The sequence below is a fragment of the Phacochoerus africanus genome, chromosome 3, assembly GCF_016906955.1.
Source record: "Phacochoerus africanus isolate WHEZ1 chromosome 3, ROS_Pafr_v1, whole genome shotgun sequence".
Classification (NCBI taxonomy): Eukaryota; Metazoa; Chordata; class Mammalia; order Artiodactyla; family Suidae; genus Phacochoerus; species Phacochoerus africanus.
The window spans coordinates 34,491,673-34,508,161 of record NC_062546.1 but is presented as its reverse complement, the minus strand read 5'-3'; the positions used below and the strand labels follow the sequence as shown (position 1 = coordinate 34,508,161).

The window sequence follows — 16,489 nt, the reverse complement described above, 5'->3', positions numbered from 1 at the left end:
TAAATCACTATTCCAGAATAAACCCTTCGTTCCTCTTGAAGCTTTTCCTCGAGGGGGAATAAGCTTTTCCCCTAAAGAGACTAGAGCTCCTCAGGTCAAACCCACCTGCCCTGAATTTTGTTCTTCTTTTTACAAGCGAGGTGGTGAGTTTCCCTCTTTTCCATCAGCAACCACACGCCCTGAGGACCCACCCCTGTTTGCTTCACTCACTTGAGTTTGCTCCTGCATAAGAAGCCTCAGGGAGAGGGGACCCCCTCAGAGGCTTTTTAAACTTCCCACCCCTGGGGTTTCCCACGACCAACACTTGATCACTTTTTGCCGTCGTCCCAGGCTCGCTCTGGAGGTAAGGAAAGTGTATAAAGGCTGAGTCTCCTGAAGTCCTGGCTGGCACACAGCAAGCTCTCTGTCCTGGACGTTCCGTTACCCTTAGTTCCTTGGCATGTATTTGATAGGGATGGAATAGGCACAGGTATTTTTAGAAGTCCCAATAAAGGACCACAGATAAGGAGGGAAACTTAGGGGGCACTGGGAGATCGCTGTAAGTAAATAAATTGCTCAAAAAAGCCATCAGAACAAGGCAGCTCTGCTTCCTTACTGGAGCCCTGAGAATTGCCTCAGGTCATTGGGTGGGAGATGGGATGAGACCTGCATTCAGATTCTGACCAAGGGCAAGAGTTTGAGGACCGCCCTTCTGCGGACTTGAATACACACCTTACCTGATACTAAGGAGGAGCTACTACTCCCAGAAAGGAAGAGGCAGGCTTTTCCAACTCGCACTCCCCTGGGCTGATAAAAACCGTGGCCCACTGGATCCCTGGGGCAGATTCAATGCCTTCCTGCTTGCATCTCTCACAAGCGTCCTATCGTAATAAATCTATTTCTTGCCTATCACTTTGTCTCTCGCTGAATTCCTTCTGCACAGAGACATGGAGAACCCGATCCTCAGTGAGTCCAGACACAGGGTGAGTGATTCTAATTTAAAATCTTGGGTTCAAGTCTCAATCTGGGTTTTGGCCGAGTTCAAGTTCCGGCACGTGGTGGGAGTCCCAGTCTGTGTTCTGGCTAGGTTCAGGCCGTTAATACAGTCAGTTTCATATTTAGCTCCTGACATTGTGTTCTGGTTTGATTCTTGGACATTTGGTTCTGGAGACAGTCCGGACTCTGTCTGATGAGTCAGACTCTGTCCCTAACCAGCTGGGAGACCTCCGGCCAAAGGTTTCCTCTCTGGGTCTCCGTTTCTTCCTCTGTTGAGTGGGAAGTCATAACAATAACGTGTTAATAGCAGTGGCCGCCGGGTTGGCTGCAAAGAGTAAGTGAGTTGCTGGAAAGAATGTGGAAAGCGCTGGAAGAGATTAAGCATTTAAGAAAGGTGGCCCAGTTAAGATTAAAACCCTTGTGTCTTCCCTAAGGAGGGACAGAGGCCATTCCTTGGGGACAGGGCAGGGAGGGTAAACTCCATAGGAAGAACATTACACGGCAGGGACTGTGGCTGGACCAGGAGCTGCCTCGGGCTGGTTTCTCGCTCTGCAGATGTGCTCTTGACACATAAGAGTAGTATTTTGACAGTATCAAAAGCGTGGGCAGACCCTTCTCTTCTGTGGGGCTGTTACCCGGAGGTACTATGTTTGGCAGCATCTTGGGCCTCTGCCCATCAGATGCCAGGGTACCTATTGTCCCGAGCTGTGACAACCTAAAATGTCCCCAAGCATTGTGGGATGCCCGCTGGGGAACAAAATTCCCACCACCTGAGAACCCCTGGTCCATAGGGGCCCCAGGGCAGTGATTCTAATTTGCCTTTTCCTTTTTTTCTTTCTGGCTTGCTTTTTAGGGCCACGCAGGCAGCATATGGAGGTTCAGGGATCAAACCTACAACCTCATGGTTCCTAGTCAGATCCGTTTCCACTGTGCCACGACAGGAACACTTAATTTGCCTTTTCTAAGAGAATCATTTAACTTGTCAGATGCCTTTTCTAGGAGAATAATTTAGCTTGTCAGAGACAGTCTTTTCCCCTCCTATTTTTCTGGGGGTCTGCGTTGAAAACGTTTATTCGGATCTGTGTGTGCTACGTGTATTATGGAAAAACCACTCTAAAAAGAAAAGGAACAAGTGCTATTTCCACAAAAGGGCAGCATTGTAAATAGAAATGTTTTCGTGGCACAGGATTGAGATTTATGAAGACTGGTAAAAATAGCTGTCACCTGAGGGAATTGTGTGGGCTGATGACCCGCGAGCCCGGGGCCAGCTGACGTCTCCTATGGTTTTCCCCACGCCCCCTGCCTGGTCCCCAAATGCATGCTTTGTGTCCCACCCTGCACTGAGTTCTCTCTCTTTTTTTTTTTTTTTGTCTTTTCTAGGGCTGCTTCCACTGCATATGCAGGTTTCCAGGCTAGGGGTCTAATGGGAGCTGTAGCCACCGGCCTATGCCAGAGCCACAGCAATGCAGGATCCAAGCCACATCTGCGACCCACACCACAGCTCACGGCAACCCCAGATCCTTAAGCCACTGAGCAATGCCAGGGATTGAACCCACAACCTCATGGTTCCTAGTTGGATTCGTTAACCACTGAGCCACCAAGGGAATTCCTGCACTGAGTTCTTGATTTTCTTCCAGAACCATTTCCACCAGGGCCTCTGGAGAATCTACCCCCCAGGGAATTCTCAATTGCTAGAAATTGCCGAAAAGGCCTGGGAAACAGCAAGCCCCTCCTCACTCTTTAATCCAGGTGGCTGATTAACTTTCGAATATTCAACAGCGTTTTTTGTGAGAACATCTTTTCAGCTCTGATCATCTGGGAATCCCATGAAAGTACAGGTTCTGATTCAGTAAAACTGAGACAGGAGCTGAGATTCAGCGTTTCCAGCAGGCTGCCCAGGGATGCTGACGCTGCCTGTCTACAGACCACGCTGAGTATCAAGGTGCCAGCAGACAATTCTGCACAGGGTTGCCTTTTCAGCCCCTAAAACTGAAGATTTCCAGCCACTGTCTGGAAGCAGCAAAAAGTCACTTTTATCACTGGAATGATAAGCATCCAGGACAGGTTTTTGTCCACAAAGACAGCTGTCTCCTCCAGGGTCTACAGAGGCAGGATGAAACAGGTTTCCTTTGGCCAGTGGCTTTTCTTTCCGTGCCCTCCTGTATCTCTGTTCTATGTGCAGAACACAGGCTCCTTTCAAGAGAGGTGGCAGAGGCGGGGGCGGGGGTGGGGGCGGGACGGGGGCCTCGGGGAGGGGGCAGGGAAGCCTCCTCAGCATCGGTGGCGCCCAAGCAGTCCCGGCACGTGGGTGTGGGCGCACGGAGGCCACTCTGTGTGTGGTGCTGGGGGCCCTTGGAAATCCCTCCTGAATGGCCAGGAGGAGCTCGGGGGACGAGTGGCATGGGACACTGCTGTCAACTGCATCGGTTTCCCAAAGGATTGTGCAAGGGCTCACAAAAGTAGTAAGGATAACGTGCGCCCCAGGGGTCCTTTCTAAACCAGGAGATTATGGTGGGGCCTGGCCTCAACCAAAGGGTGTGTAACAACAGGGCCATTGTGGGGCAGAGCATTCATATTGAAGATAAAATATGAGCTGGGTGGTCCGGATAATGAAGGCATTTATGACTCCGGCTGAGCATATGTATGTCGCCCAGATACACAGCTTTTACCCTGGCGGAGGCTGCGCCCACGCGGTCCAGAGGGGCGAGGCTGGGATAAAGGCATCAATGATCAAAGCCACTCAGGGGGGCTAAAGAACTGTTTATCTGTAACCTGGGGGTACAGTGGGATGAGGAAAACCATGGTATTGAAGACCGTCTGGGACCGGTTTCCAAGAGTGTCCTTAAAAACTCGGAGCTTCGGAGGGAAAAACATGATGCCAGAGACACAAGGGGGCGGCTGTGAAGGGCTTGGGAAGCCGGCCTATCTGGTGACCTGAGTGCAGGTCCACAGCTGGGATCTGGGAGGACAAATCCTGGCTTGGCTGAGACTTGATGAATGACCTTGGATCAGTCACGAAGCTTTCATGCTCCTTGTCTGCTGGGTACAGAGGTTGGCTGTGGGCTCCAAAGTCGCCAGGCCCCCTGCAGAACGTGGCTGGAAGACCATGCTTTGCTCCAATTTGCGTGTGAATTTTCCAGAACAGGAGCACCCATTGTGCCAAGTGCCATATGCCTTTATCTGCCATAAGATGTCTCCTTTATGGTTTTTGTTTTGGGTTTTTTTTTTTTTTTGGTCTTCTTGTCTTTTTAGGGCCACACCTGAGGCACATGGAGGCTCCCAGGCTAGGGGTCTAATAGGAGCTGTAGCTGCCAGCCTACACCACAACCACAGCAATGCGGGATCTGAACCGCGTCTGTGACCTATACCACAGCTCAAGGCAGTGCTGGATCCGTAACCCACCGAGAGAGGCCAGGGATCAAATCCATGTCCTTCCTCATGGATGCTAGTTGGGTTTGCTAACCACTGAGCCATGACGGGAACTCCTGTTTTTTTTTTTTGTTTTTTTTTTAACATATACAATTTGATGAGTTCTGACACAAGCATATACCTGTGAAAACATCACAATTATGACAACACACAGAGACAACATTCTCCAAATTCCTTTATGTCCTTATAATCCTTCCCTGCCCCCAGCTCCCCCAGCATCGGGAACACTGATCTGCCTTCTGTCACTTTAGATTAATTTCATATCTCCCAGAATTCTTTTTTTTTTTTTGTCTTTTTACCTTTTCTAGGGCCGCTCCTGCGGCATATGGAGGTTCCCAGGCTAGGGGTCTAATCACAGCTGTAGCCACCAGCCTACGCCACAGCCACAGCAACACCAGATCCAAGAAGGGTGTGCAACCTACACTGCAGCTCTCAGCAACGCCTGATCCTTAACAGGAACTCCATACACATATACATTCTTTTTTATATTCTTTTCCATCACAGTCTATCCCAGGAGGTTGCGTAGAGTTCCCTGTGCTGTACAGTAGGAACTTGTTCTTTATCCATTTTAAATGTAATAGTTTGCATCTATTAACCCCAGACTGCCTGTTCATACCTCTCCCTCCCCCTTGGCAACCACAAGTCAGTTCTCTTAAGTCTGTGAGTCTCTTTCAGTTTTGAAGATACATTGAATTGTGCCATATTTTAAATGCCACATATAAGTGATAGCATATGATATGTGTCTTTCTATTTCTGACTTTCTTCACTTAGTATGAGAATCTCTAGTTGCATCCATGTTGCTGCAAATGGCATTATTTCATACTTTTTCTGTGACTGAGTAGTATTCCATTGTATATATGCACCACATCTTCTTAATCCATTCCTCTGTAGACAAACAATTAGGTTGTTTCCATGTCTTGGCTGTCATGAGTAGTCACCACAGTGCTTTTAAGATCCATCCCTATCACGCATATCAGTAGACTGTTCCTTTTTACTGCTGAGTAGTATCCACTATATATATGCACTGCGATCTGTTTATCCTAGACCTGTTGATGGACATTTAGGTTTTGTCCAGTTTGTGGTTTTTTTTTTTTTCTTTTTAAGTTTTTTTTGGCTGCACCCAAGCCATGCAGAAGTTCTGGGACCGGGGACTGAACCTGGGCCACAGATAGGACCCAAGATACAGCAGTGACAACCCTTAACCTACTGAACCACCAGGGAAATAACCCCAGCTTGTGGTTTTCCATAAATCTGTCCTGATTCATGTTCACATCTTTACATGGACATGGGCTTTCATTTCTCCAGGAATAGAACACCTAGATCACATAAGAAGTATGTATAACTCTTTAAAGAAACTGCCAAATTAGGAGTTCCTGTTGTGGCTCAGGAAGCTGTTTAAAACTAGTATCCATGAGGATGCAGGTTCAATCCCTGGCCTCGCTCAATGGATTAAGGATCCAGCATTGCCATGAACTGTGGTGTAGGTTGCAGAAGGGCTCCGATCTGGTGTTGCTATGGAAGCTGAAGCTCTAATTTGGCCCTGAGCCTGGAAATTCCATATGCCACTGGTGTGGCTATGAAAAAAGAGAAAGAAAGAGAAAGAAAGAAGGAAGGAAGGAAAGAAGGAAAGAAAGAAAGTGAGAGAAAGAAAGAAACTGCCAACTTATTTTCCAAAGGGAAATAATTTCTACCAGCAGAGTAGGAGGGTTTGAGTTGCTTCACATCCTTGCCATTGCTTGGTATGGTCAGTCTTTTAACTCTTAACTGTTGTAGTGGATTTGTAGCGGTTTCTCAGTATGATTTTTAATTTGCATTTCCCTAATGATTAGTGATGTGGAACATCTTTGCATGAATATATTTGCCATTTAAAAATCTTCCTTGGTGAAGTATGTGTTCAAATCTTTTGTCCATTTTTTAAAAAAAATTGAGTTGTTTGGATATTGAGTGGCAAGAATTGTTTAAGTATTCTAGACACAAGTCCTCTTTGGATATATATGTTTTACAAATATTTCCTCCTGTTGTTGTGCCTCATGGCGGTGTTTTCAGAACTGAGAAGTTACAGCTGAGGAAGGCAGATGGTGCTCCGAGGCTGGTGTGCTTCATTCTAGTGTTTCAGGAGCTGTTTCTCTCCTCAGACCTGCCTTTGGTTCTTTTCCACCAGAGTGAGATGGACACATCTCAGCTGAATCTTACCTCTAGAGTTTTAGGGCCCTTATATGCCACCCCACGCAGAGAACCAAGCACCACCTGAACACCATACACCCCTTCTCACCCTCTGCCTGCAAGTGGGTAACAGCGAACAGAATGGCCCCAGCCCCCAGAACAATATTTGGGTGGATGACAGAGGAGGGACCTAAAGTTGAGCCCTGCCAGTACAACCAGCAACACATTAGGAAGGAAGTTCTTGGAGTCCTTTTATGCCACTAGTTCAAAATTGCAGGTCAGCCGTGGTCTCCAGCCCCTGTCTGTACCTTATTTGAGGCTGTGTTCTCTCCTACAATTTTTGTCCTTCGTAGCAATAGGGGCATTTTTTCCCTTGTAGATCAAAGCATCCCATTGTCCCCTTTAAATAAATTATATGTGTCAATGACACCTCAGGATCATGTAGCAGTTACCACTGCTGCATAACAAATGACCCCGAACCTTATGGGTCTAAAAACCACCATTTCAGAGTTCCTGTTGTGGCTCAGTGGGTTATGAACCCAACATAGTATACTTGAGGATACAGGTTTGATCCCTGGCCTCATTCAGTGGGTTAAGGATCTGGCATTGCCAGAGCTGCAGCATTGGCTGGTTATAGATGCAGTTCAGATCCCAAGTTGCTGTGACAGTGCCATAGGCCAGCAGCTGCAGCTCTGATTCTACCCCTAGCCTGGGAACTTCCATATGCCTCATGTGTGGCCCTAAAAAGCAAAATAAATAGACTCTACTGGGGTTATGAGTCATACAAGGTACGTGTAGGGTTTACCCTTCCAACATCTGAACTTTTCAAATTCTGAGACACACCTGGTCCTAAGGAATTTTGCTGAGACTGTGCACCTGTGCTTTCTGTCTCAGGAGTGAGAGGGGATGTGTTTCCTGAGGCCTGGGCGTGGAAAGTGGGAGGGGTGTCCGGTGACCCATGGGCACCCCTTGAGAGGTACCATCCTGGGTGGGGGGCTGGGAAAAGATGGGCCATCTTAAGTGCTTTAGGTGTGCCAACCTTCCAAGTCCTTCAGAAACACTTCATAGTCACCTCAGCCGGGCGGCCACATCAAATTGGTCAGACTGTGACCTGCACAAAGGTCCTTCCTTGGTCACACAAGCAGGTGGGGCTCCATCTAAGGTGGATCACAGTCCCCAGCTGAGCATGTTCCCTGGGGCAGACTGCCTCCCTGAGGGAGGGTGCACAACCTTTGCACACAAATGCCATGTGAGGTTTCCAATCCTTTGCCTGGGTGCCCTCTCAAGGCAGAGCCTGAGGCAAGGATTTGACCAAGTGGCCAACTGGGAGGTGGCCCAGAGTCACTGTGAGGGAGGAGGGATGCCAGTCAGGGAGGGTGACCAAGTCCGCCTCAGGAGTGTGTTAGTTGGTGGCTAACTTGGTGGGGGCTCCCTCCTGCCGGGCCCTTGGGGAGGGGTGGGCTTGGCTCAGCCCTGCCTCGCCCCATGGAGGCTGGAGGAGGAAGCGGAGGCGTGTGTCTGCCACCTGTTGCCTAGGGGCATTAAGAGCCTGTGGCTTCCTGGCTGCCCTGCAGCTCCATCCCGAGTGTGGGGAAGAGGGAGAGGCGGGTGGATGCTAGAAGGGGAAACCCGCCCACCAGCTGCAGGCGGGCTCCAGGAGGGGCGAGGGGCGAGGACCTGGCCCCAAGCCCCCACCCAGCATTAGCTCATCCCCTTTGACCACCTGCCCATAACCTACCCTCTCTTCCTCGCCTTCTTCCTGAGCGGAGGCGGCATCTCCACTCCAGCCTCAGGCGATGCGGGGTCAGATCAGTGCACAGCTAGTATTAAGGAGCAAATACCTCCACCCTTGTTTGAGGCCCTCCCTTCGTGCTTTACACGCACAGTTCTGGAAGATAAGAGGACAGTTTCCCTGGCCGGCTGTACAAGTGCAGGAGCAGGAGAGTTTGGCAGGAATCCCGTTCGGCCTGGGTTGAGCATCCTCGGCTGCCTCTCTGGACAGGAGGCCAGGCTGAGCCATGGTTCTGCTTGGTGTCCTTTCCTGGCAGGAAGCAAACTTTTCCTTTACGTGATGAGGCAGAGTCAGCCAGGGCCTCACTTGTGCTCCAGACACCAGCAATCACTTGCTCCCGCGATTATCAAAGGCCCAGAAGTCTGGCTGGCTCTCTCTGCCTTCCCAAAGTTGAGCACACCCACTGCTGCCCAGATGTCTGGGTGGTGTCTGGTCCTCAGGCAGTTTCGGTTCACCTCTTTTGTAGTGATGCCATCTTGGGTTAAGCAAATCTTTTAAGTAGCACTTCTTCCAAAATTTCCATACAGGCAGGGCTTAGGGGTAGCCATCTGGTTGGAAGAGGGATTAAGGCATTTGTGGTACTTAGTATGACAAGCATCTCGACACCACCCATGCTGTGTGTTACTTTGGCATGGCTTTAAGGAGGGGTGAGCAGCTATTAGAAACTAAAGGGTGCCATCCCTGGGTCCCTTGTTCCCTATGAACAGGGTCACCCTATAGGTAGAAAATGGCTAGAACGTGATGCAAGAATGCAAGAGGAGTAGAGCAAAGTCAGAGAAGGAGACCTGGACCTTTAACCACCAAATATTCACGTGACCTCTTCGGGGGTTTGCTTTTTGGTTTGTTTTGTTTTTATAGCAGCACCTGTGGCATATGGAAGTTCCCAGGCTAGGGGTCAAATCGAAGCTGCAGCTGAGGCCTACACTATAGCTACACCAACACCAGATCCAAGCAGCATCTACGACATACCCTGCAGCTTGCAGCAATGTGGGATCCCTAACCCACTAATCGAAGCCAGGGATCAGACCTGCATCCTCATTTGTGTGTGCGTGTGTGTGTGTGTGTTTTAGGGCCTCACCTGAGTCACATGGAAGTTCCCAGGCTAGGGGTCGAATCAGAGCTGCAGCTGCTGGACTACACCACAGCCCCAGCAACTCATGGTCTGCGACCTACACCATAGCTCATGGCAATGCTGGATCCTTAACCCACTGAGCGGGGCCAGGGATCAAACCAGCATCCTCATGGATACTAGTCAGGTTTGTTAACCACTGAGCCACAACAGGAATGCCATAGTTTTGTTTTTATTAGAGCATGTGTTTTTGTAGGCAAATCAGGCTATGTCTCTGTTAGAAAGCATAACTCTCAATTGAACTTGGATGAAGATGTACTGTTTTTACTGTTACAGTTTTTGCTAAATCCCTGGACCAGGCCCTGCCTCCATCTGTGTAGCTGTGAAACCATGCTTATCACATCGTCAACCAATCTGCCCAGACTACAGAATTTATAATTCTCAGTAGTTCACTGAGTGAAAGCAAACATGTTACCAGAAATCCACTGTCAAAGAAAAACGATTTAATGTTGGTGAACAAAAAAAGAGAAGCTAACATGCCCAACTCAAACCAAAACTCTTCCCCACAGGATAAATGCAATTTGGTGACACAACGAACAGAATTCTTTTCTGCTTCTATACCTGCATTTTATTTTATTTTGTCTTTTTGCCATTTCTTGGGCCACTCCCATGGCATATGGAGGTTCCCAGGCTAGGGGTCAAATCGGAGCTATAGCCGCCAGTCTATGCCAGAGCCACAGCAATGCAGGATCCGAGCTGCTTCTGAGATCTACACCATAGCTCACGGCAACACCGGATCCTTAACCCACTGAGCAAGGCCAGGGATCGAACCCACAGCCTCATGGTTCCTAGTTGGATTCCTTAACCACTGAGCCACGATGGGAACTCCTGCATTTTAGAAGTAGCATCATCTGCCTTCACAAGAAACCTAGGTTTTAAGACACAAAAGTGAAACACCTTTATGCGGTTTAAAGCATGTAGGTCTTGCCAAGGTGAAAGGATGTGTCAGTGGCAAACACGAGGTGTCTTGCAGATGGTTTTTTTTTTTTTTTTTTTTGCCATCTCCATGCAGACGTCAGGGAAATGTTTGTTTTTATGTAGTTCAGTCCCCAAAAGTCCTTGGGGAATTTAGTGGCCTGAAAACTAGCCATTTCAAACCATTCCTTGAAATAGTGCCAGTATTTTAACTTTTAGTGCTGATGCTGTGAGCTACATTATGCCACTTATGTGTCCCTTTATCAAAGAAAATGCAATTCAAGCAGAAGCCCTCCAGTTCTGGCTATTCACAGTGTGGCAGGCCAAGGCAGGAGGCCAAGACCATGTTCAGAAAAACCCCAACTTCAAATGTTCCATGTCACTGTCTCCATAAATCCCCATATTCCAAATCCAGAGTGTAAACTATCGAAAGAAGTCCATAAGCATCGGATGACTGGACCCAAAGCCTATCAAATCAACAACAGATTCTACTACAGTTTATTATAAAACATGTGCACACGAGCCCACGTTCTTTATTTATTCCTGCTGTTTTTGTGTACATGGGTTTTGTTTTTTGAGTCATAAAGCTTTTGCCCGTTTCCCGGATGTAAATGCCTATTCAATTGTGACTACAGAGTCATGAGATGGTGCAGATGTGGTGACAAAATTCCCAAGGACAAAAATTCCAAGTGCAGCTGAATGTTGTTCAAATTGAATAAGTTTTTTTTTTTTCTTCTTCTTTTTAGGCCTGCACCCACAGCATATAGAGGTTCCCAGGCTAGGGGTCAAATTGGAGCTATAGCTGCTGACCTACACCACAGTCACAGCAACATCAGATCTGAGCCGAGTCTGCAAACTATACAGTTCATGGCAGGGCCATATCCTTAAACTGTGTGAGGCCAGGGATTGAACCTGAAACCTCATGGTTCTTAGTCGGATTAATTTCCTCTGCGCCACAACAGGAAGTCCTGTTTGTTTGTTTGTTTGTTTGTTTTTAACATGGAATGTTGATCTTTTAAAATTATAGTTGATTTACAATGTTGTGCCAATTTCTGCTGTACCGCAAAATGACCCAGCCATACACATATATACATTCTTTTTCTCATACTATCTTCCATCATGGTCTGTCCCAAGATATTGGACACAAAAATACAGAACGCTTCATGAATTTGCATCATCCTTGCACAGGGGCCATGCTAACCTCTGTATTATTCCAATTTTAGTGTATGTGCTCTGAAGCTAGCACTGAATTTATTTCTTAACCTAAATGTATCTAAGTGGTGGTGATGCCAGCAGACACTGACAAAAGGCTTGTTTGTTTGGTTTTTTTTTTGTCTTTTTGCTATTTCTTTGGGCCGCTTCCGCGGCATATGGAGGTTCCCAGGCTAGGGGTCGAATCGGAGCTGTAGCCGCTGGCCTACGCCAGAGCCACAGCAACGCTGGATCCGAGCCGCGTCTGCAACCTACACCACAGCTCACGGCAACGCCGGATCGTTAACCCACTGAGCAAGGGCAGGGACCGAACCTGCAACCTCATGGTTCCTAGTCGGATTCGTTAACCACTGCGCCACGACGGGAACTCCCAGACACTGACAAAAGGTTGGGATTTTTTATTTCTTAACTTAAATGTATCTAAGTGATTGGTGGTGATGCCAGCAGACACTGACAAAAGGTTGGGATTTTTAAGAATTACACATTGTTTTTCTAAGTTTATTTTTTCTCACCTGTCCTTTTCTTTCCTGGGGGCCTGTAGAATCATCTCTCTATTCTCGGTGGTTGGATGGGATACTGGGGTGCCCCACTCAGGTCCCCTCAATGAGATGCTCATGCCCCAGCTGCTGGGAGAGTTGGTAATCACGGCCAAGACCCTTTCCAGAACTAACCTCAACCAAACATCCATCCCACATGGTAGCCACTCTCCAAACAGTCATAAAAATTTAAATTAATTAGGAGTTGCAATTGTGGCTGAGAGGGTTAAGGACTTGATATCGTGTCTGTGATGATGTGGGTTCAATCCCTGGCCTTGTTCAGTGGGTTAAGGATCTGGCGTTGCTGTGAGCTGCAGAGTAGGTCACAGATGCAGTTCGGATCTGGTATGGCTGGGGCTGTGGTTCAGGCCGGCAGCTGCAGCTCTGATTCGCCCCCGAGCCTGGGAACTTCCGTATGCCACAGGTGGGGCCGTAAATAAATAAGTGTAGATGAATTAAAATAAAATCTAAAGTTCACTTTCTCAGTCACACCAGCCAGATTTCACATCCTCAGTAGCCATGGGGTTAGAAGCTGTCATTGCAGTAAATTCATTGGGAAAACTATCCTCAGAGGGGAAGCCCTTCTTTCAGGAGGAACAAGGAATCCCACTGAATTAAATCTCTCATGGCTGCCTTGAAAGTCAGGATTCTTTGTGCCAAGAGACCGGCAAGCAGAAAAAGGAGTCACCATTTTTCTGCCATGACAGGAATGTTCTAGATCTTCATGGCCCAGCCTGGTACTTACTAACCACATGTGTCTATTGAGGTCTTGAGTTCTAGGGCTGGTGTGATTGAGAAAGTGAATTTTTGTTTTTTTTTTAAAGTGTCTTTTATTTATTTATTTATTTATTTATTTTGGTCTTTTGTTGTTGTTGCTATTTCCTGGGCTGCTCCTGCGGCATATGGAGGTTCCCAGGCTAGGGGTTGAATCGGAGCTGTAGCCACCGGCCTACGCCAGAGCCACAGCAACGCGGGATCCGAGCCGCGTCTGCAACCTACACCACAGCTCACGGCAACGCCGGATCGTTAACCCACTGAGCAAGGGCAGGGACCGAACCTGCAACCTCATGGTTCCTAGTCGGATTCGTTAACCACTGCGCCACGACGGGAACTCCGAGAAAGTGAATTTTAACATGTGTTTATTGGAGTTCCCGTCATGGCTCGGCAGAAACGAATCCGACTAGGAACCATGAAGTTGCGGGTTGGCGCCCTGGCGTCTCTCAGTGGGTTAAGGATCCTGCATTGCCGTGAGCTGTGGTGTAGGTCTCAGATGCAGCTCGGATCTGGCGTTGCTGTGGCTGTGGTGTAGGCCGGCAGCTATAGCTCTGATTAGACCCGTAGCCTGGGAACCTCCATATATCGCAGGTGTGACCCTAAAAAGACCCCCCCCCAAAATAATGTTTATTTCAATTAACTTAAATTTAAGCAGCTCCATTTGGAGAGTGGCTGCCATGTGGGACATTTGGTTGAGGTAAGTTCCGGAGAGGGTCTTGGCCTCGAGGACCGACTTACTAGACAAACTTACTCTCACGAGGGTGGCTGGTCTTGAGGCTGCAACTGATCCTCTCACCTCCCCCCCACCCTCGCCTTTACACCCCTTCCTCCTGTTACTCCTGGCACCTCTCTGGGCCTGGATTGCTTACCTGGTGGCGTGACCCTAACCCTCATCCCCTGGGGTCTGAGCCCTGGTCTCTGGGTCTTTCTCAGGCCCACGGCTGCACTTGCTCATCTGCCATCAAGCTGGGCAGCGCACGCGGGTAACCACGAGATGCTCCAGTGACCACGGGGGCACCAAGTGTGTATTCCCCAGCCTCACGGGGCAACAACAGCCTGTCTCCCTCGGATGAACACGGATGGTCCTCCTGCCAGGATGGGGACTCTTGTTCTGCCTTTTTCTTTTCCTTTTCTTTCTTTTTTTTTTTTTCTTTCTTTTTAGGGCTGCACCTGTGGCATATGGAGGTTCCCAGGCTAGGGGTCCAATCAGAGCTGTAGCCACAGCAACACCAGATCTGAGCCGTGTCTGTGACCTACACCACGGCTCACGGCAACACTGGATCCTTAAGCCCCTAAGTGAGGCCAGGGATCGAACCTGCATCGTCATGGATACTAGTCGGGTTCATTAACTGCTGAGCCACGACAGGAACTCCAATTCTGCCTTTTTCTGCTACCCCTCTGCTTCCAGGTCTTTTCAGGAAAGGAACCCAACCGGAATCCTGGATGTGTTTTTCCCAGATTGGTGAACATCTACTCAGATCGCCTGGAGTCAGTAGTACAAGGTGTGGATTGGAGAGGACATCGTGGTCACCAGCAATCCTCTTTTAGTTGGAGAGGACATTGTAGTCACCAGGGATCCCCTTTCAGGGCCCACCCTCTTCACTCTGCTGGAGCCACTAGCTGCTGATGGCTGGCAGCTCCATCACCCTGCCCAGGAACAGCCCCTGGCTGACCCTACTCTCTGAAGGCAGACATGTCCAGTGACTAGTCAGCAGAGGGGTACAAAGGTCTAGCCCTTTTGAAGACTTGGATCTTTAATCCTGGAGCATTTTCACGTATGTATGTGAATATATTCATACAATGTGTTTCACACCATTTTTCATTCAAATTTTCTTTTTTGGTCTTTCATTCTGGGTTAATTTTTTTTTTTTTTTGGTCTCTTTGTCTCTTTTCTAGGGCCGCTCCTGCGGCATGTGGAGGTTCCCAGGCCAGGGGTCTAATTGGAGCTGTAGCTGCTAGCCTATGCCACAGCCACAGCAACGCAGGATCCCAGCCGCGTCTGTGACCTACACCACTGCCCATGGCAACACTGGATCCTTAACCCAGTGAGCAAGGCCAGGGATCGAACCTGCAACCTCATGGTTCCTAGTCGGATTCGTTAACCACTGAGCCAAGACGGAACTCCTCTAGGTTAATATTTTGAATTAAACTTCAGTGACTTCTCTCTGGTCCCATATTTTCTGAGGTTTTGCCCCAGGGTCTGGAAGACACTTTTGCCACTTTAGTTCAGTGTTCATACCAGCTCTCTGTTAAGTTGCATGTTATGAAAGGGACATGCAACTCAGTTACAGAATGGCTCCAGGATGTACTGATTATTTGTTGAATGCAAAGCCCTACAGTGAGACCTGAAAACTTAAAAACAGGGATGAGAAGAGAAAAAGGAGAGATCGAATTCCTATCTGTAATAAAAAATATGCCTGCTCTGAATTAAGAGAGGTCATATTGATTGACTGGTGGATATTGTGAAGGATTATGACAAAATAGAAAAATTGGTAAAACTCTAAAGAAAACATCATGAAGAGACATCACTCGCATTTGATTGCCGGATTTCCTGTCATGGCTCAGCGGAAACAAATCTGACTAGGATCCATGAGGGTGCAGGTTCAATCCCTGGCCTCCCTCAGTGGGTTAAGGGTCTGGTGTTGCCATGAGCTGTGGTGGAGGTCCCAGATGCAGCTCAGATCTGGCATTGCTGTGGCTGTGGTGTAGGCCAGCAGCTGCAGCTCTGATTCGACCCCTAGCCTGGGAACTTTCATATGACTCGGGTGTGGCCCTAAAAGACAAAAAAGATGAAAAAAAAATTAAAAATAAATAAATTCAAAGAATAATACTCCTGGAGATGAGTAACAATGCTACCTGGAGATGTCAAAACAGCTCCTTTTATTAAACGAAGGTCTGAGTGATCCTTCTGGGGTGATGTTTTGGGTTGTCCTGCGTAACTACCCTCCGCCTGGACCTTCTATTTCCCTCCAATGAGCAAAAGGGGCTGATCGGTAAGGGAGGGTATGCTGACAAATGTGTGACCCTCAGAAGATCGCTGGTCCTCAAGAACCAGCACACAGCATCCCAAAGTCTCACCCCCAAAACAAGGACTGTCATTTACAAACAACTTTTCTTTTCTTTCTTTCTTTCTTTTTTTTTTTTGTCTTTTTGCTGTTTCTTGGGCCGCTCCCGCGGCATATGGAGGTTCCCAGGCTAGGGGTCAAATCGGAGCTGTAGCCTCTGGCCTACGCCAGAGCCACAGCAACATGGGGTCTGAGCCGCGTCTGCGACCTACACCACAGCTCGCAGCAACGCCGGATCCCTAACCCACTGAACTAGGCCAGGGATCAAACCCCAAACCTAGTCGGATTCATTAACCACTGGGCCATGATGGGAACTCCCTTCTTTTTTTCTTTTTAAGGGCCGCTGCTGCATATGAAAGTTCCCAGGCTAGGGGTCAAATTGGAGCTGCAGCTGCCAGCCTACACCACAGCCACAGCAACATGGGATCCTAGTTGCATCTGGGACCTACACCACAGCTTGCAGCAATGCTGGATCCTTAGCCCACTGAGTACGACCAGG

General features: G+C 48.4%; 1 pseudogene; it reads right to left on the bottom strand.

The window, feature by feature from the left end:
- Nucleotides 1-11,548: 11,548 nt before the first annotated feature.
- LOC125123749 (uncharacterized) lies at nucleotides 11,549-11,649 on the bottom strand (annotated as a pseudogene).
- Between the last annotated feature and the right edge of the window lie 4,840 nt (nucleotides 11,650-16,489).